The following is a 22,336-nucleotide window of genomic DNA, read 5'->3' as shown; positions in this document are numbered from 1 at the left end:
GAATTCCGGATTTGGGTCACATGGTCAGACTCTTTTTCCCCCACCGACAGAAGTACTGCCAGTACCCCTTTTGAGATCTGTAAATCTACATACATCTCTTATTTTCACACTCAGTTCTTCACGGAGTTCACCATCACTTGGTGAATCTTCTCTTACTAACGGATTAAATGTACTTAACATATTTTCAGAGCCACTCATCTGTTTTTAATTAAATTTATTCAACATATTTTCTTTTCCCCCCCAAATAATAAATGGAATACTTAGACAAAAACCTGATCTTATCCAGCACAATTTACATGACAGTTTTCAGATTAGATCACTCAGTAACAATAATGCTGGTTTCCAGTGAGCTAAACACTGTATACAAAAAAGGTTCATTTTCTTTCAGAACGACTTTTAACAGTCGACAGGTTCCCTTTGTCTTTAACCAGGAGGATCATTTTTATAGTTGATTTTCCATTTATTTCTTTATGTTGATTCCAATGGTCAGATTAACCAGCACTGAATAATGAATCCCTTCAGTACTACGCAGAAATAAGTGACTGGAATGTTTTACAGCCACTATTCAAATTGATCATTTATTTTCATAATGATTAGTTGCTTGCTCATTCTTTGGATTAAAATGACGTTTTAATCTAGTTTGTCAGTAAGAGAAAATGTACTGACTACTGAACAGGCCTTTTTATATTTATACCTTTTATTTACAATAAGAAATCTGTGTTATTTCATAGACTCAGGTTCTAAGACCAGAAGGGAACATTGTGGTCATCTAATTCACTTCCTGTATAACACAGGCCATTGAACTTCCCCAAAATAATCCCTAGATCATATCTTTTAGGGGGTGGGGGGAAATACAACCTTGATTTTAAATTTGTCACTGATGGAGAATCCACCATTACTCTTGCTAAATTGTTCTAATGATTAATTACTCTCATGGTTTAAAATGTAACCCTTATTTCCAGACTGAATTTATCTAGCTTCAACTTCCAGTCATTGGATTGTGTTACACCCTTCTCTGATAGTCTGAAGAGCCCATTATTAAATATTTTCCCATGTAGGTACTTATAGACCATAATCAAGCCACCCCTTAACTTCCTCTTTGTTAAACTAAATAGATTGAGCTTCTTGAATCTCTCACTCACTCCCTGGCATATTTTCTAAACTTTAAATGTTAAAACATGCCTAACTTAACTATAAAGCAAAATAAAAATGTAACTACCGACACTTTAAATTTGTGGTATTGGTAAGATTGGAATTTTTACCCATTTTCTTTAAAACACTTTGACTTTTAAATTCAGATATACAACTTTTGGTTAAAATGAATCTCTCTGGATAGCCTTTCCATAATTATTAAATAGAACTAGATTTTATATCTGAGTATTTATGTATAACTATAACTAAACTATAACTATATATATAAAGGCCCTACAACACAAAAGAGCCTTTGTGTTTGTAGATGTTGTTACCAAAATGATTTTAACCTTCAAATCCATACAGTGTGTGTCCCTGGCGCTTTAAGGCAGCCATAGACCACGTCCATGGCCGTCACCGTTTTTCTGCTTGGCGCACTGAATATAGGCGACTGACTGCATCCTGAATGAAAACCTTGAGCACCCCAGGGGTCTTTTCATAGATCATTCGCGTAGCTCTCTCAGCACCTTTCTGAGGCATTTAGCAGCTCCTTTCCCTACTCCCGAACTACCCCACCAGGACCAAACTGAAAATACAAAGTCAGTTATAATTTGTACAAAACTATCAAAATACACAGAAAAACTCTTAATGCGTATAGGCCTGCAATGCCTCTCTTTATATTCCTGGAATTCAGACCTCATTAAAAACTAAAGGAAACAGGCAGGTTATTGGCACTATTCCCTGTGCTTCTCCCCCACCCTCCAACATTCCGTTGTCTCTGGGTCAGTTTAGACTCCGCCAAACGTGCAATAAACTCGAAGTTCATATTTCTAGAATAGTTTCAAAGAAAATAATGTCCAATTTAGGATATTGAAACCTATGATTATTATAATTATAACTGCAATGGAAACCCATTACCGACAATACTGGATGTCTCGGTAGCTACATTAACACAAGAACTGATTTCAAACAGTTTGTATTATTGTTGTTTCTCCCTCTTCTCTCGTTTTCTGGTGGACTGATGAAGCTGTTTTACAAGCCGACCAATTGATAGCGTACACTTTCTCGCCCCTTCTCTCTAAAACATTTTGTTGGCCCTGCTGACGTTTCCACATAGTTTAAATGGACCAATACAGGGTACAGCGCGAAGGCAGCATTTCTCCTGAAGCGAATATTGCTGGTGAGATGAACGGATCTGATTTACATAATTGTAGCAGCCTTATTCAGCTCTTTGGCGTCTGCAGCAAATTCTGACCAATCAGCTTCTGCTACATAATATTCTAACCCTGTTTTCTCACCAGCGTGCGCCGCCATTTTCCAAAGCTGCAACATGGAGAATTAATGTAATACACATGTATTTAAAAGATCAGGAGCACTCACGTGTTCCAGGAGGCTATATTGTTTTCATCCGCTCAAAAATACTCAGATTCTGAATGCCTGGTATATTTTCTGTATTAACAATACATTTTCAGTGCTGATTTTAAGTGGTTGCAGAGTGACTGCCTGCTAAAAAAAACAAGGGCTTTGTGTCTCCTCTCCTTTCCTCCCGCCCCCTGCCTGGCCTCCATATACAAGCGAAACAACTATCCCTGCTGCAGCTGATGTGGGAAAGGGTGAGACGATCCGTTGATTACATTAAAATCCGGAAAAAAACAGCATGAAATTATCAGTCAGAATGCTGACTGTGACTTTGAAGACCAACATGTATGTCCTATCATATCAAAAGCAGATGATTCTACGTTTTTTGTTTGTTTATGTCTCAATTCTGTTTCAATTCCACCTTGCCAGTTACCAGGACAAAAAGAATGGAAAGCCACAGGACACGCATTTCCAGTTAATTGTCCCTAACTAGTGTTTTATATATGGATTTTTGTTGGCTACTTATTGCAGCTGATCAGTTGTTTTGAGTCAAATAAAGGTGTTTGCTTGCAGTACTGTATTTCTCTCTTTGCATTATCATTGTTCCATAATTTCTCTCACCCAAAGCATATCAATTCATAATATTACATTCAAGATGATAAAAAGAAAGTCTTTGCATGAATCAAACCAACACCAGAAACACCTACAGTATTTCAGAGCTCAATTTCATTCATCTCTTATATCACTGGACCTAGCAAGTTTCGTGTGAAATTATCTCTGATTAGGTATTTGCTTGCCTGGTGCTGACAGACTTCACAATATCCAGTGACATTTCTTGTCTATCCAGCTGTGTATATTTTGCAATGAGAGTCCAAACACCACATCAATCCATAGTCTGGTAAACACCGCACCCTTGCTTTCACAAATGCTGAGTAGAATATTAAAGGGAAACCTCCCTGATGTCCTAATTTCTGAATTTCCATCATTGTAGTGTTAGCAGAAACCGCACTTTACTTTAAGCTTCCAGTGCATGCTCTGCCTTCCTGTGTCTTCTGACTGTATAATTCAACTGCTGCTAGTCAGAGTCTGTGTAGTTAAGATATGGTTTCATGCCTTAGGGAAACAAGGGGTATGCAGTGTCTCAAATAATCATGATTATGGTTACCTATTAATAATTCTGTGGCATTGAAAGTTCCTCCCTTCCTACACCTGAAAAGTCCTAAAGTTTATATACACTTTGCATGCCCCCAATACTCAGGAAACAGTCACTGTGATCCACTCATGATTGGTTCATTACTGAGTGTTAGTATTTTCTATTAATTAATTCAGCAGTTGGGAGGGTACAGAATGGACATACCTGTTCAATATATAGCTCCTACACAGTTCAAGAGACCCAACAATTCAAATCACTCACATGATCTTGAGCACATTTCACACTTTGATCATGAGCCCCTGCAACCACTGACATATTGCCTTCCAATACAAGAACATGTGCCCTGGACTAACTGACAAATTGCCCCCCAACTAACTGGTAACTATTCAGTGGTAGCCGTATTAGTCTGTATCAGCAAAAACAACGAGTCCTTGTGGCACCTTAGAGACTAACAAATTTACGAAAGCTTATGCCCAAATAAATTTGTATGCATCCGAAGAAGTGGGCTGTAGCCCACGAAAGCTTATGGTCTAATAAATTTGTTAGTCTCTAAGGTGCCACAAGTACTCCTGTTCTTTTTGCGGATACAGACTAACATGGCTGCTACTCTGAAACCAAATAAATTTGTTAGTTTCTAAGGTGCCACAAGGACTCCTCATTGTTTTTATTCAGGGTATGCAGCTTCCACAGGATTATCAGCAGCAATGTCTTTTGCATAATTAGCAGAATTGTCATCTTGGTGATCTGAAGCCCTAGTGTCAAAGCCACCTCTCCAGAAAGGTAGAGAAAGGTTGTCTTCCCCATTCATCAGTTCTGCAAACCTTTTATTTAAGAACCAAAATTCCAAGTGTTCTAAATTCCACTTGCATGCTTCGGTTGTTTTGAAAATCATTGTGCTTCATGACAACCAGGGATAGAGATAATGGGGTAAATTAGGGGTTACTTCGAGGGGTGCTCTTCCTCATTAAAAAAAAAAAAAAAAAAAAAAAGAGCTGCTAACATTTTCTAGTGGTTTTAACTTCCAGTGCAGAGAGGAACCACTGAGATGGATAGAACAGCTCACATATCTCAAAGCTACTGCTTCAGGCTTCATTCATAACCATGAGGTGCTCTCATTCCTCAGAGAAAAATCCCATTGAGATAAATGGACTTCTTCACATACCTCTGAATGTTCTATGATGCAGAATGGTTATAGATCCCCTTCCCCAAGCATTACACCCAGATTTTAAGGTAGGGATTTTGGACCTCCAGCTTCCGCCCACATCCTGCCTCCAGTTAGTACATGCATTTCTCACCACACCACCACCACCACCTTCCCTCCTACTCATGGCCCCTTGAAGCTTACTAGGGACATTGAGGGAACAGAAGAAGGTGCGACCTGGTAGCTGAGGAATGGAAAGTCGTGCCCAAGTGTGCAACGGAGATCCCGGTAGTGTTTGTGTCACAAATTCAAAATCACTTGTCCCAGGGCTTTCTGAGATACAGCCCATCTCCCCCCCCTCACCCCCCCCAAATAGCTCATTATAAAAGTGCCCCAAAGTGCAGAAAGAAGTCTGGGTCTCCTCTCCTTATTATTGGTTACCACCATCCCTCCTCTCCTTTCTCTCTCCAACTCTGTAAGGGGAATGAGGGGCCAGATGGAGGCCAAAACTGATAGATGAATGGCAGTGAAGTATTCCCAAGCACAACCTCATTCCCCTCCTCCATCACAGGTGCCCCTCAGTCATGCACCCTCACTATCACCAATTCCCCAAAAGCCACAAGGAAATTTACTGCCCCAAAACATTGTTAATACACAGTAAGATTGACCCGAGGTGCTTTATACCCTTCTAGAATGTCAAATGCACTGACACTTAAACCTCTGAAAACCAGTAAATAAAGATTTAACACAATGTAACATAAATGTAACACAAATTAAACATCTGAAAACCAGTCTATTCAGAGTTAAGGGCCACACAAGCCCCACCTTGTAACCTTGACTTTACCTTCTTGAAGCTGGCAATAATCACTAGGAATCTTCTTCTTTCATATGGCAATTTGAAAAGCAACATGAAAGTTCAACATCCAAGTTTGTCATCCACTCTATGGCTTCTGGAGAGATGGAATGAATCAAGGTTGTTCCTCTGAAGAAGGATCTTAGAGGGCAGTGGTTCATTAGCAGTTCCATGGTTTGTATGTCTTCTTCACATTCACATATTGGTCTGTCTTTCAATTTCCATTTGTGTAGTAGGTAATAGCAACACCTCATAATAATGAACCCAGACCCACCTATCTAGGAAGATCTTCAACCCTTCCTCCCCTTGTCTTCTCCCTCTTTCGCCCCCGCCGCCCCCCAAGCCACCACCTTAAGTTCAGGAACCTCTTCTGTTTAATGGCCACTAGGACTGAATAGTAAGTATGGCCAGTCAGGGCTGCACCATAATGAGAAGATTTGAGGAATAACTAAGAAAATATTCTTTCCTTTGACCTGGTAGTAGCCAGTGGAATTAAAATGTCAGAGTGGCTCAGCAAGGACTAGTCCACACTAAGAAGACTTGATTGACAAATGACTAACAGGTGCCATTTTTAGTGTTGTGTGGTGGTTGTTTGTCCCACAGATTTGTATTACATCCATTATCTCCATACATCAGGGGTGGCTCCAGGCACCAGCGCACCAAGCGCGTGCCTGGGGCGGCAAGCCGCGGGGGGCAGCCTGCCGGTCGCTGTGGGGGCGGCAGTCAGGGAGCCCTCGGCGGCATGCCTGCAGGAGGTCCGCCGGTCCTGTGGCTTCGGCGACGGGTATGCTGAAGCCACGGGACCGGCGGACCTCCCGCAGGCATGCCGCCAAATCCACGTTACCAGCGGACCTCCCGCAGGCGCGCCACCGAAACCCTCCTGATTGCCGTGCTTGGGGCGGCAAAATACATAGTCGCCCCGCCATACACTATAACTGTCTTTCAGTGTGGTAAAGCTAGCTGTATTCAGTTCGGTGGGGATTAGTTACAGGATGTTACTACAGCTGCCACTGAGCTACAGAAAGAGGTGAATGTTTGTCTAGCGGGGATCCTTCCTCTTTGTACTGAGGCCGTTCTGTAGAGGAATCTAATGGTGTATTTTTGCTGTGGGGTTGTTGGCAGTCTGGTAATATTCATGACAGTCTGATACTGGGCTCAGTCAGATATATCTTGCAACTCTGGTTATGAGGAGAAGCTAAAGTGGTCATATAGGCCTTATCCTCAATGGTATTTAGGTTCCTAACTATTTAGGCTCCTGACTTCCATCATAATCAATGGAAATGAAATGTATTAGACCCCTGAGGATCTAGATCCTATAGAGAAGGGATAGGTAACTTGTGTTTGGCAAGTCCAATTTAAATATGGTGTTTGGCTTAGTGAAGAGAAGCTATAACATTTTTCCCCCCACAATACTAGTAGTCTGTCCTCAGTGGTAACAGGAAGGTTCAGTGCATGGCACAGGCACAGGCACATGATACTGAGACCACGGTGGGGAGTTGGGAATAGGCAGGCTTGATCCATGGCAGAGGCACACAGAGTTGGACAGGGTGGGGAGCTGAAAAATGTTCAGGCTCGGTGCATGCAGCAGGCACAAAATTCAGTCTGGTATCAGGAACTGGAATAGACTTGTTGGATGAGAGGAACAGAACAGTCACACAGCCCTGGACAGGTTGGGGAGTTGAGAACAGGCATGCTCATTACATGGCAGTCGCTACAAGCACTGACACTGGGGTAAAGAGAATGAGAATAGCCATTGAGACAAATGGAGCAGTTCATACTTCTCAAAGCTATTGTTTCAGGCTCTGTTCTTCTCCCTGAGGAGTTTGTGGAAGCAGAGAAAGGAAGGGGATTGCAATGCATGACAGTTTGTTGGCAAGAGTCAGGCTAACTGTAACCCTAATAACGCGAGATTTGTAGAAGCGAGGAATGTGTGAGGCGAGTGGGAAAGAACTGTGTGAGAAGTTGTTGCGACCTTGTGTAGATAATATGTAGATAATATGGAATGTAGACTAAGAGTCTACATGAGTGAGCAAAACAAGATATCAGAATGACCTATGTATAAACAAAATGCAGCTGTTGCTCATTATTGTCTGTAACAAAAGGTATAATTCTTGCTGTAATTGTTTACCTGTTGAGAGACCTGTTTAGCTCTCTCCCTCTACGCAATTGCTTGAGAAAATAAAGTATCTGACTTGCTGTACCCAAACAAAAAGTGAGAACTCTGTTATTCTCCGACAAGTTTGTATTCATCTAAAAACATCCCCTTGAAATGAATGGGCCACTTCAAACGAAGGCCAGCCTCCTAAACTGCAGATGGTTGTGTAAAGCCCCTTCCCCAGACTCTTAATCCACATGTAAGGACTCTGGGGCCATGTCTACACTATGAGAACTATAGTGGCACAGCTAAAGTGCCATAGTTATGCTGACATAACCCCATAGTGTAGACACAGACTACAGTTATGGAAGAGGTTTTTCCATCAGTTTAGGAACTCTCCCAGGGGCACCCCTTCCTCCCCCCCGCCCCCTCTCCCCCAAAGTAATGGTAGGTAAAGTTCATGGAAGCATTCTTCTACAACCTAGCTACATCTAGACCAGGGGTTAAGTCAGTTTAGCTAGAACACTGAGCAGTTTGGATTTTTCACAGCCCTGGGAGTTGTACCTACATTGACCTATATTTTAAGTGTAGACCAGGCCTGAGTCTACACTCTCCTGCCTTCAGCTGTTACATGCACTTCTCAGAGGCCCACCACCCTCCCTCTTCCCATAGCCCCTCCAGGTTTACCAGGGGCATGGAGTGTCAAGGAGGGTGGAATTGGTGGCTGCGTTTGGGGCACGAGTGTAGGTGCTCAGAGCAACAAGCATGTGGAGGAGGTCAGAGAAATGTGGAACAAAGGGAATAAAAGAGGGAATAAATTGGAGCAGTGGTGGAGAAGTACATGGATCGGAGACCAGGTAGATAAAAGTGGGAGAGGAGTGTTGCAGAAGGTGAGGGGGTTGCAAGAGTTCAGGGTAGGAGCACTGCCCCTTTCCCAATCTTTGCCCTTTAGATCTGTGGTCTGGCTGGCACAGCTTCTGAGCTCTGAGGGGCCAGCACAGCCCTACATGACAACTCTTATTAATAATATATTTTATTGGATCAACTACTTCTGGTGAGAGAGACAAGCTTTCGAGCCACAGTGATCTTCTTCAGATCTGTGAAATGTCACAGCTAAATACAAGATAGAACAGATTGTTTAGCATAAGCAGTTAACAGATATTTCAAGGCACCATTCAAGGTGAAGTGGCCAGTTAACGCCTCTCCAGTCATGGGGGGGAAATGAGGGGGGGGGGGGAAGATGAGCAGAGAGGAGTAGTGGGTTATAGATTATTATAATAAGCCATAAATCCAGTGTCTCTATTCAATCCATGATTGAAAAATTGAAAAGTGTCTAGAAAAATTATGAATGTAGGCTCCCAGGCTCATCTTTTGAAAGTGTTCTGCAGCTTTCTTTTGAGGATGGGGACTGAGAGGTCAGATATAGAGTGATCTCTTTGTGAAAAGTGTTCACCCACAGGTAATATGGTATTTTTGTCTTTTACCATTTTTCTGTGTGAGCTCATTCAAGAGCATAGTGATAGTTTGATTTCACCCACACAGTTCTTATTGGGGCATTTAGTGCATAGGATAAGGTACACCACATGTTGTGGATAGGCATACATAGGACCCAAGGATCTGGAAAGGTGTGTGTGGGGGGGGGGTGTTGATCATTGTAACAGTGGAGATATGTCTGCAGGTTTTGCATCTGTTGTTCTGGCAGAGTCTGGTGCTACTTTGCGTTGCTATGTCCTGGTCTATGGAGAGCTTGTTTCTGATGATTACCTTGGAGATGTTAGGGGTTGTTTGAAGGCCAGAAGAGGGGGTTCAGGAAAAATTTCTTTCAGGATGTGGTCCCCATTGAGTATGGTTTGTAACTGTTTAATGATGCCCCATATGGGTTCCAGTGTGGGGTGGTAAATGACAACCAGGGGTGTGCAGTCAAAGGGGATTTTATTTCCATATTGAGGCAATTTCTCTTGGGGGTATTTGGATGGCCCATTCCATGATGCAATCTACTTCTCTGGTAGAGGGTCCTTGTTTGGTGAAGGCAGTTTTATGGGTGTTAAGATATATATCCTGGACTTTCTCCTCAGAGCATATTCTGTGGTATCTGAGTGCCTGGTTGTAGATAACATATGTCTTGGTGTGTTTGGTATGGTTAATCAATCTGTGATGGTAAGTGTGGTGATCCATGAGTTTCTTGTATATAGTTTATTTGTAGGATTCCATTGTTGAAGCTAATTGTGGTGTCCATGAAGTTGATGCTAGTGTGGGAGTGTTCTACAAAGAGTTAAAATAGAGAGATAGCAGTTGTTGAAGTTGTGGTGGAAATTTATGAGAAAGTTAAGGCATCTGTCTGGAGGATGAAAATAACATTGATATATCTCAAATATATCATTGGTTTTGTGGTGCATTAGAGAAGGTTTGCATATTGGGGAACCATCCTAAAACCCATGGTTGTTCCCATGGTTTGGACAAAGTGTTGAATGTAAAACTGTTATGGGTAAGGATGAAATGGGTGAGTTTGGAGATGTGTTTGGGGTGGATACCTGAGCGTTATCCATTATCTTGTAGATATTTATGACAGTCAATCATGGGGTCCTTGTGAGGGATGTTGTTGTAAAGGGAGGTGACATCCATAGTGGCAAGAATAGTGTTCTGAGGTAGGTTGTTAATGTTGCAGAGTTTCTGGAAGAAGTTGGTTGTGTCCTGGATGAAGGTAGCCTTTTGTGGGGTGAGTGCTTTGAGGATGGTTTCTAGGAGTCCCAATATTCCTTCAAGTATCAGAGGGTAGCCGTGTTAGTCTGTATATACAAAAACAACAAGGAGTCTGGTGGCACCTTAAAGACTAACAGATTTATTTGGGCATAAGCTTTCATGGGTAAAAACCTCACTTCTTCAGATGCATAGAGTGACAATTACAGATGCAGGCATTATATACTGACACATGGAGAGAAGGGAGTTACTTTGCAAGTGGAGAACCAGTGTTGACAGGGCCAATTCAATCAGGGTGGATGTAGTCCACTCCCAATAATAGATGAGGAGGTGTCAATTCCAGGAGAGGAAAAGCTGCTTCTGTAATAAGCCAGCCACTCCCAGTCCCTATTCAAGCCCAGATTAATGGTGTCAAATTTGCAAATGAATTTTAGTTCTGCTGTTTCTCTTTGAAGTCTGTTTCTGAAGTTTTTTTGTTCAATGATAGTGACTTTTAAATCTGTAACAGAATGACCAGGGAGATTGAAGTGTTCACTTACTGGCTTTTGTATGTTACCATTCCTGATGTCCAATTTGTGTCCATTTATTCTTTTGCGGAGGGACTGTCCGGTTTGGCCAATGTACATGGCAGAGGGGCATTGCTGGCACATGATGGCATATATAACATTAGTAGATGTGCAGGTGAATGAGCCTTCAGTATGAGTACCATGGCCAGATATGATGGGTCTGGCTGGGTTCCTTTGTTTGTGTATCTTGGGAAACATGTAGAAGAATGGTTCTCAACCTGGGATACATGTACCCCTGGGGGTACACAGAGGTCTCCCAGTAGGTACATCAACTCATCTAGATATTTGCCTAGTTTCATACAATTTTCATACAAACAATTACTTGTTTATACTGCTCTATATACTATACACTGAAATTTAAGTACAGTATTTATATTCCAATTGATTTATTTTATAATTATATGGTAAAAATGAGAAAATCAGCAATTTTTCAGTAATAGTGTGCTGTGAAACTTTCGTATTTTTATGTCTGATTTTGGAATCATAGAATCACAGGACTGGAAGGGACATCGAGAGGTCATCTGGTACAGTCCCATGCACTCATGGCAGGACGAAGTATTATCTAGACCAGGGGTCTCAAACACGTGCCCCGCGCGCCCCCCCGGCCTACCTACACGCCAGGGGTGGGCAAACTACACCCGTGGAATTGCCCCCCTCTAGCCCCGCACCGCTCCCTGAAGCGGCTGGCATCACGTCCCTGCGGCTGGGGGGAGGGGCGGGAGTGCAGAGGGCTCCGTGTGTTGCCCTGGTTTCCAGGCACCGCCCCCCCGCAGTTCCCATTGTCCGGGAACGGGGAACCGCGGCCAATGGGAGCTTCGGGGTAGGTACCTGGAGGAGCGGCAAGCAGCGTGCGGAGCCCTGCGTCCCCTCTCCCCCAGGGGCCACAGGGACATGATTCCAGCTGCTTCGTGGAGCGGCGCAGGGCCAGGGCCAGGGCAGGCAGGCAGCCTGCCCTGGCCCTGGTGTGCGCCGCTGCCACCCTGGAGCCTGAAGCCCTCCTGCACCCCGCCCCCCAACCGCCTGCTTTGAGCCCCCTGCCTGAACCCCAACCCTCTGCCACACCCCGCACTCCCTCCTGCACCCTGCACCCCAACTCCCTGCCCTGAGCCCCCTGCTGGACCCCGACCCCCTGCCGCATCCCTCACCCTGGGGGCACGGAGGGGGCGGAGTTGGGATGGGGACTTCAGGGAAGGGGTTGGAATGGGGGCAGGGAAGGGGTGGGAAGAGGCAGGGCAGGGGCGGGCCCTCATGGAAGGGGTGGAGTGGTGGCAGGGCCGGGGGCAACGAAGGGAGGGGTGTTAGTGATGCAGCCCTCGGGCCAATGAACTAGTCCTCATGTGGCCCACCTGGTCCCCCTGGGGTCTCAAACTCAAATGACCCTGGAGGTAGGCCGGGGGGGCGCACGGCCCGCTTGGCAGGCCGAAGGAAATAGCCCCGCGGGCCGCGTGTTTGAAACCCCTGATCTAGACCATTCCTGACAGGTGTTTGTCTAACCTGCTCTTAAAAATCTCCAACGATGGAGATTCCACAACCTCCATAGGCAATTTATTCCAGTGCTTAACCACCCTGACAGTTAGGAAGTTTTTCCTAATGTCTAACCTAAACCTTCCTTGCTGCAATTTAAGCTCATTGCTTCTTGTCCTAGCCTCAGAGGTTAAGAAGAACAATTCTTCTCCCTCCTCCTTGTAACAACCTTTTATGTACTTGAAAACTGTTATCATGTCCCCTCTCAGTCTTCTTTTTTCCAGATTAAACAAACTCAGTTTTTTCAATCTTCTGTCATAGGTCATGTTTTCTAAACCTTTAATCATTTTTGTTGCTCTTCTCTGGACCGCTCAGAACTGGACACAATACTCCAGTTGAGGCCTAATCAGCGCGGAGTAGAGTGGAAGAATTATTTCTCATGTCTTGCTTACAACACTCCTGCTAATTCTTCTGAGAATGATGTTCGCTTTTTTTGCAACAGTGTTACACCCTTGACTCATATTAGCTTAAGCTCCACTATGACCCCCAAATCCCTTTCCACAGTACTCCTTCCTAGGACGTCATTTCCCATTTTGTATGCGTGCAACTGATTGAATTTTGTAAGCAAGTAGTTTTTAAGTGAAGTGAAACTTGGGGGTATGCAAGTTAAGTCAGACTCCTGAACTGGGTATAGTGGTCTGAAAAGGTTGAGAGCCACTGATGTAGAAGATTGCTGAGTTGGGTTTGTGGGGGATGAGCTTGTAGAGTGTCTCTTGGAGTTGTTTGGGAAAGTATTTGATGATATCTTTTATTTCCTGGGTAAACTGTGTGGTGTAGTCTTCGTTGAGTTCTTTATAATAGGTGGTAGTTCAGAGAGTTGTCAGTTGACCTGGTTAACATAGTCATCATGGTTGAAGACTATGATGGCACCCCCTTTGTCTGCTGGTTTAATCACTATCTGCTGATTGGATTTCAGGGACTGTATAGCTGTCCTGTCAATGGTGGAGAGATTGTGGTGTATGTGATTTCACAGTCTTTTTTTTTTTTTTTCTGAGCAATTAGTGATCAATAGTGTGGATTTATCAACTGTGGGGTGTCCACTGTCCAGTCAGATGATTCTTTTTTCTTATGACTGTTGGTGGAAATGTGATTATTGTGGGTGGTGTCATCATTGTAGTGAAAGTATTCTTTGAGGTGGAGTTGGCAGAAGAATTCTTTTAGTTCTCCACATTAGTATGGTAACAGTTTCTGTTGTGGGGCAGAAGTCCAGTTCCTTGGAGAGTACAGATAATTCAGCTCTAGTTAGGGATAGTCTTGATAAATTGATGATGTTGGAGTGTCACATAGTGTCCATGTGGTGGGTCCTGGTGCCATGGTTTCTCCAGGAGATGGTGTTCTGTGGGTTGTGGAGTTGTTGTAGTTGGTTCCACTTTTCATTTTGGTGTTGGTTTTCAGGTATTTTTGTTTTTCTTTTTACAGTTGCTTTGGGATTTTTGCATGATTTCCAGGTTGGTTCCCAGATTGTTTTTTTCTCCAGTGTGTGGGAACCTGTGATGATTTCTTGTTTAATTATGTGAGGTGCAGTAAGTGGTTTATCAGGGTATGTCTTCACTAGCAACTTTAAAGCACTGCCACAGCAGTGCTTTAACATGGCTGTGTAGTTGCGGCACCAGCGCTGGGAAAGAGCTCTCCCAGAGCTGTAAAAAAACCACCCCCAGAAGGGGAGGAGCTACCAGCGCTGATGCACTGCCTACAGTGCCACTTTACAGCGCTGAAATTTGCAGCGCTCAGGGGTGTGCTTTTTCACACCCCTGAGCAAGAAAGTTGCAGCGCTGTAAAATGGCAGTGTAGGCAAGGCCTCTGTTTTTCTGAAGTCCTTCTGCCGAGCTGTTCAGCGTATTTGGAGTTTTTACGTAGTGGTCAGAGGGTTACAGATGATGAAACCTCTGGGGATGATGTTTTGTTTCTTGAATTTACTCGGGAAATAGATGTTGCTGTTAAGTTTTTCTTCCTTTTGCTTCATGTTATGGCATTTCCATTTCAAATGGCAAAATTCAATATCTTCCATTGTTGCATGCAATGTTGTTGTAACCATGTTAGTCCTAGGATATTAGAGAGACAAGAGAGAGACCCAGCAAGAGGGGAGAATCCCAGAGCCCAGGTTCAAGCCTGAGCCAAATGTCTACACTGCAATTAAACAGCCCCATATAGACCGACCCCCGCGAGCCTGAATAAGCTGACATGGGCCAGCAGTGGGTGTTTAATTTCTGTGTAGACATACCCTCTGTGCTCCTTTTACACCTTTGTCATCTAGTGGCCCCAGTGCCTGTTTGGCAGCCTTCCTGCTTCTGATGTACTTAAAAAGGTTCTCACTGTTAATTTTTTGCATCTTTAGCAAGTTGCTTCTCAAATTCTTTCCTGGCCTATCTTATTATACTTTCACACTTAACCTACCAGAGTTTGTGCACCTTTTTTTCTATTATCCACACTAGGATTTGACTTCCAAATTTTAAAGGATGCCTTTTTGCCTCTAATGGCCTCCATTGCTCTGTTGTTTAGCTACCGTGGCATTCTTTTGATCCTCTTGTCTTTTCTGACTTGGGGTACACATTTAGTCTGAGCCTCTGTTATGGTATATTTAAATAGTCCCGATGCTGCTTTCAGGCATTTAACACTTGTGACTGCTCCATTTAATTTATGTCTAACAAGTGTCCTCATTTTTGTGTAGTTTCCTTTTTTAAAGTTAAATGTTTCTGTGGCTGAGGTTTTTTGGTATTATCCCCACTACAAGGATGTTAAATTTAACTACATTGTGGTCACTATTATTGAGCAGTTCAGCTATAGTTACCTTTTGAACCACATCCTCTGCTCTTCTTGGGACTACATCAATTGCCTTTCCCCAAGTGAGTTCCAGAACTAGCTGCTGCAAGATGCAGTCATTTATAGTGTCTAGAAATTTTATCGCTGCATCATGGTCTGAGGTTACATTTACCCAGTCAATATGAGTATAGTTGAACTCACTCATTATTATTGTGTTTTCTGCTTTTGTAACCTCTCTCTAGCCTCCCTTTGCATTTTACAATCACTGTGACCATCCAGGACAGTTGGCCTGTGGTATATTCCTACTGCTTTACTCTTTTTATTCAAGCATGGAATTTCTATCCATAGAGATACTATAGTACAGTTTGTATCACTTAAGATTTTTACCTTATTTGACTCATCTCTTTCTTTAACATATAATTCCACTCCCCCACCAGCGCAACCTACTCTGTTGTCATTCCTATCTATTTTATATCCTGGTATTGCTATGTCCCATTGATTATCCTTTATCCACTAGGTTTCAGTGATGCCTATGATATCAATATTCTCATTCAATGCCAGGCACTCTAGTTCACCCATGGTATTAAGACTTCTAGCATTTGTACATTTTGTCAGTATTCAGTTGCTTGCCTTCATGTGTTATATTTAAATGGGACTCTATTACATTTGACTGTCCCTCACTGCCGCCTACCTGTACTTTACCAACTTCTTTCCTATCCTCTGTACTAGGATACAGTATTCCCCTTTAATAAATTCATCCCTAAGGGACATCTCCACTCAAACCGTGTGCTCCTCTGCACCTGTTGGTGTTCTCCCAGCATTTCTTTTTAACTGTATGTGCCAGCTGTCTGGTTGCCTTTTGGTTAAGGGGGAGCCATTCCTCCTGTATAGGCCACTCCTTCCCCATAAGGTTCCCCAGTTTCTAATAAACCTACGTCCCTCATCCCTACGCCATTGCCTCATCCACACATTGAGACCCTGCAGTTCTGCCTGTCTTACTGGCCCTGCATGTGGAACTGGAAGCATTTCAGAGAATGCTACCATGTACATCCTGGACTTTAATCTCTTACCTAGCAGCCAAAATTCCGGGACTTTTCTCCTACATTTCTTTACATCATTGGTACCCACATGTACCACAATCATCAGCTCATCCCCAGCACTACCTATAAGGCTATCTAGATGTCCTGCCTGTGGCTGCCTCACCAAGCTGGGAGGGGTATCTGGCTCCCCCTCCCACCACTGGTCTCCGAACACAGGAATAACACAAAACTCCCCTCCTGCTCCATGCTGTCTCCAGCAGTAAGAGGCTCCAAGTTAATCCTACAGCCCCCCATACTGCTGCTCTTAGAGGGAAGGGGAAGTCAGAGCAATGCAGTCAATTGTGTGCACAAAGAGAGTCTAGAGAGTTGGAGGTGTGAAGTGGGTGACACAGGGAGGTTCAACTCTGCCCTTTCCAAAATACTACAGACATGCCCCCCCAATTTCTATCCCACTTCAAAAATTGCTGCTACTGACTGCATGGCAGCCCCTTCATTGTTCCTCTATCTGCTTTTGAACAGCTCAGCCTATTCCTATGTAGGGAGGCATGCTGGGGAGGAAAGGCTGAGCTGTGTTGGACATGTGAAAAGTCCTTGAGATGATGCATAGACAATGAAGGGATTAATGTGCAACCAGTGTCATCTCTGGCTGGGGTAACTATTGCCAAGAAACGGGAAGAAGTGGAGGGAGAGTCTGTAAAATATGAGGATGCTGAGAAATAATGTTTTAATAAAACAAGGAAATTTACTATCCAAAAACTTTGTTAATGCAGGTTGCCCAGCACTGCCTAGTGCCCCTCCACATTGTGGAAGTTTGGTAAACTTAAACCTCTGAAAGCCGAAGTTAAAAAGTCAAGGTACACAACACAATCTTTATTGTGTACTCTTTGATTGATGTCCCAAAATGCTAATAACAAACATACTAGCACTCTACACTCATAGATGCTTCAGAACACGGTGGGAACAGAGCAAAATGAGCACTAAGAACCGTGACTCTGGGTAACGTGCAGGAAATAGTGGATGGCTTTGCACAAATGGGGTTCCCTAACTGTGGAGGGGCGATAGATGGGACACACATTCCTATTCTGGCAACACCCCACCTAGGATCCGAGTACGTTAATAGGAAGGGGTATTTCTCTATGGTTCTCCAGGCGCTTGTGGATCACCGTGGGCGTTTCATTGACATTAACACAGGCTGGCCCGGAAAGGTGCATGACGCACGCATCTTTCGGAACACTTGGCTATTCAGGAAGATGCAGGCCGGGACTTTTTTCCCAGAGCGGAAGATCACAGTAGGGGAAGTTGAAATGCCCATTGTGATCCTTGGAGATCCCGCTTACCCGTTAATGCCGTGGATCATGAAACCCTACACAGGGAGCCTTGACAGCAGCAAGGAACGGTTCAACTACAGGCTGAGCCGGTGCCGAATGACTGTGGAGTGTGCCTTTGACCATTTAAAGGCCCGCTGGCGATCTCTGTATGGGAAGCTGGACTTGGCCGAAAACAGCATCCCCGCGGTTATATCCGCATGCTGTGCCCTCCATAATATTTGTGAAGGGAAGGATGAAAGCTTCACTCAGGCATGGACCTCTGAGGTTCAATACCTGGAGGCTGAATTTGCACAGCCAGAGAGCAGGGCTATTACAGGGGCCCAGTGCGGGGCTGCAAGGATTAGGGATGTCTTGAGGGAGCAATTTGAGGCTGAAAACCAGCAGTGATATCTGGTTCCCTGCACGGGAGTGAAGTGCAGTAGTTCCAATCTTTAGGAATCAGTGTCTGCTTAGCAGACAAAGCAGACTTGCAGTGCCTGTTTATTTCCTGAGCTAAGGAGTCTTTTACTTTAAGCAATAATAAATAATGTTTTCAAAGCCAAAGAATCCATTTATTGAAAAGAAAAAAAAATTATTTATTGAAAAGAAACAAGAGGGTGAAGTGGGGAACGGTACAATCACAGATTCGCATATGTTCTGTCTGGTGTGCTGTGCAGTGAGTGCTACACTTCAGGATAGCTATACTGCATGGTGATGAGGGTTGAGTGCAGAGGGTAAGGGTTGTGGTTTTCAGGGATGGGTGGTGAAGATACTGTTGTTGAAGGCAGTGGGTGGCGTGAAGAACACAGAAGTTGGGGAAAGTGGGTTGGAGGTGACAGTGGGGCACAACGGAAAGAGTTTTGGGACAAGGGCTGTAGGGGGGGGTGGCATTTGTGGTACTGCTCCTCTTTCTGCATGGCTACCAGCTCCTGGATAGCATCTGCTTGGCGCTCCAGGATGCTTATGAGCCTATCAGTGCTTTGCTGCCGGTGCGCGGTGGTTTGCCACTGGTGCGCTGCGTTTTCCTGGTGGATCCTGCTTTCTCTCTCCCTCCAGTTCTGTGCTTTCTCATTCTCTTTAATAGATTGCCGCATCACTTCTTGCAGCATGTCTTCTTTGCTTTTTCGCGGTCTCTTCCTGAGTCTTGCAGTCTCTGAGCAGGCGATAAGAGGGACGGCTGAGGTCTCAAGATTGATGCAGCTGTATAGGCAAAATGCAACATTTAACAGAGGCAGCATTGTTTATACCAGACAGAGTAATGATTCCCCCCGCACTTAAGGAGTAGAAAACACACAGGGTCTACATAATAGCATAATTTTCCCATCTGAAACAGAGCACACATATCCCACGGGAGCCTCAAAATGGTGAGTAAGGGGGACTGATTGTTTCAGGACTGCACTGTCCTCTGGGTTTCTGTGCCTTGGGGAGAGCCAACAGCTTCAGGGGGCACCTACACTGAACACTGTCCCAACATTTTCCACAGGAGTTCGTCCTGGACAATATCTCGCTGCTGAGGGTGACCTGGGAAGCAAGGGAGGGTCTTCTACTGCAATGCGGCTTCTGCCCTGGCCCATATGCAGCTTGCCTGTGTGCAGCAATGGTCCCCCCGTCCCTCGCGGCACAGTGGCACGGACACGTTAGCCTGGTTGGGTCAAGGACCACGGTGGCTCTCCCGACAAACCTGCGCAAGCGCATTGCACACGTTCTGGATGAGACATTCGAGGAGATTACCGAGGCCAATTACCGCGATGTGATAAACCACATCAATGCACTATTCCGCATCTAGGCATGCATGCCTAACCCTCCTCTCCCAAAGATCCTGCACAGAAAAAATTCCTTCCCGAAAAAAAACCCTCTTACCGGGAACCTGCTCTTCTGTTTGTCCTCCACCAAGTACCGGCCGCTGCGACTGGCTACCTTCCTCCTGGCTCGAGAAGAGCTCCTGGCTGCATGGCTCCAGGGATTCCGGGGTGTCTCCATCCGGCCCACCACCCTCACTCCCGTTTTCCTCCTCCTCCTCCTCCCCCCCCCCACACCGGCTCTGAAGTGTCCATGGTGGTGTTTAGAGTGGAGGTGGGGTTAACCCCAAGTATCGCATCCAGCTCTTTGTAGAATCGGCAGGTCGTGGGGGGAGCACCCGAGCGGCCGTTTGCGTCGCAGGCTTTGCGGTAGGCATTCCGCAGCTCCTTTACTTTAATCCTGCACTGCAGGGCGTCCCAGTCATGGCCCCTTTCCATCATGTCCTTTGATACCTTCCCGAAGGTATCGTAATTCCTACGGCTGGAGCGCAGCTGGGACTGGACAGCTTCCTCCCCCAAAACACTGATGAGGTCCAGCAACTCGCCATTACTCCATGCTGGGACTCACTTGGCGCATGGAGGCATGGTCACCTGGAAAGATTCGCTGATAGCACTCCACGCCATGCCAGGCTGAGCAAACAGGAAGGGGATTTTTAAAATTCCCGGGGAATGTAAAGGGTCGGTCACATGGTTGGTTACCTGAGGCCAGGGCAGTAGAGTTTGAACTGATGACCAGAGTGGCTAGAACAGGCATTGTGGGATACTGCCGAATAATTCTGGAGGCCATTCACAGCACATTGGGCGGCCACACTGGCGCAGCAGCACTGCAGCGGCAGCGCAATACTCGCTATTCCTCTCGGAGAGGTGGAATACATGCAGCGCTGCAACCACGAAGATACAGCGCTGCAAATGCCTTGCCAGTGTGGAGGGGGAGTGAGTTACAGCGCTGGGGGCGGCTTTACAGAGCTGCAACTCGCAAGTGTAGCCAAGGCCTGAGGCAAAACTTTGACTTAGTTCAGGCATAGCCAACAGGAGTTACCTACATGTGGCCGATACTCAAAGCCTACTCCAAACAGGCCATCCCAAACCTGTAAAATGTTACCACCCCTTCTTTCTTGCCCTAAAAATTCCTATGACCATTATCTTCACCTATCCGCCACTAAGTCCTGGAGATCACGGTTATGTATGCCACCAGACTGCTAACAATCCCCAGGATAAGAAGACCAAACATAAACATGAGCATATTCTCTTATTCATTTCTCATGATTACTTTTTAAGGCATCATCATTATTGAACCATTTCCGGTGGCTAATTCAAGCTTTAGGGATGCATTAGGGGAGCAATATAAACTTTAATTTACCATTTTCTGATTTTCAGAGGTTTCAGGTTGTCCACCCTCCAAATTCTGGAAAAGCAGAAGGTAATGCTTGGCAACCTTAACTCTACATTACCTAAGTTTTTAGGCATTAAATTAATTAATTAATAATTATTAATGTACAGTTTTGAGAGAAAAAAATATATGTATACATTCAATTTGCCTGGGCAAGAGAATGACTTGAGAAACTGGAAGGGAAAGGGATTTATAGTTAGTCATTTAAATTTCTATTTTATTTTCATTTTATGGCTGGTTGAATTGTATTTGTTTATTTTAGCAAATCCTGATAGTTGTGAGAAAAGACCTTGTTCTTAAAAATCATTATTCTGTTATCAGAATAAGATTGTAATATTAATAATATTGATATTTTATAAATAAGTAATTTAATATATAAAATAAAATAAGTTAATCTTCTATATTTAATATATTTAAAAAGGCAAACAGGAAACAATACACAAACAAAACAACCATCAGGTGTAGCTACATGCATCTCAATTTCTCCTGTGCAGTTTAATTTCATATTGTAATCTCTGCAGTTCTGAAAGAACAAATTGAAACATCCATGAAAATAGAAACAAAAGATGAGGATGGAAAAACTGCTACTGTATTTCACGTATAATTACGAGACCAAATGATCGGTAAGTAGGGTCACAGTTTTTGGTGTTTTTCACAGCACCAAAAAAACCCCAACAAAACACCTGCCAAATATGAACCAACAAACCAGAACCAAAACTTACTCCAAGCAGAGTCAATAAGGGAGAAAAGCCAGAGGCCTTCAAGTTCATTCCTATATTTATTGATTTTACTTGGAAGCTGGAAGTGTTGGATAGCATATACAGAAGATTAGAGAGAGATTACACAGCAGTGTGTGTGTGTAACTGGGAGAAAAAGGTGCTATATTATATGACTGATTAAACATTTAATCATTACCACCTATGATTTGCAGAGATCAACAAAGGTAAGGTAACCCATTATTGTGTAGAACTTGCACTGTTTTGTCTTGGGGCCTGGGCAATATATATATATGGGCTAGCTTTCCAATCAGTTGGACAAATATAAGATATATACACACAGTATAGGTGTGGTTTCCCCCGTACATTCGACCGAGTAATTCAAAATCTAGCCCTTTCACAATCACAAACATGAAACCTTTGTTTCGACTTTATACATTAAAGCAAGGATAAGGGTCTCTTCCAGCCACCCCACTCCCAGCTTTCCCTTTGTGAAATAGGAGAGAAGCCTGATTTTTTGCGTGCCCTTTCTGTAAACATTCAAATCAGTAGTCACACCGTGGCAGCGACATCATTCACATTAGGTGAGGAGACAGAATAAAGAACGAACATACGTGCCCAGCCTCGTCACTTTTGATTAGATCTGAATGTAGCAGATTTTAAACCCTCCTCTGTTCAAGCTTTGGAAAATGGCGACGAATGTCGGGGAGGCGGAGAGGGAGGCATCTGTCAGGGAACCCGATTGGTCATATTTTGCCGCAGATTCCTACTTGAAATTGGGGGGGGGGGGGGGGGGGGGGGGGGG

The 22,336-nt window shown here is 44.3% G+C and overlaps 1 protein-coding gene across 1 annotated transcript in view; it reads right to left on the bottom strand.

The window, feature by feature from the left end:
• Positions 1-22,336, bottom strand: part of LOC112110718 (histone H3.v1-like) — a 29,649-nt gene that overhangs the window by 5,240 nt on the left and 2,073 nt on the right. The window lies entirely within an intron of this gene.

The sequence above is a fragment of the Terrapene carolina genome, unplaced genomic scaffold, assembly GCF_002925995.2.
Source record: "Terrapene carolina triunguis isolate 2854851 unplaced genomic scaffold, T_m_triunguis-2.0 Scaffold68, whole genome shotgun sequence".
In the NCBI taxonomy this organism is placed as follows: domain Eukaryota; kingdom Metazoa; phylum Chordata; order Testudines; family Emydidae; genus Terrapene; species Terrapene triunguis.
Note: the sequence above shows the minus strand (reverse complement) of the source record. Positions and strands in the feature narration are given on the sequence as shown.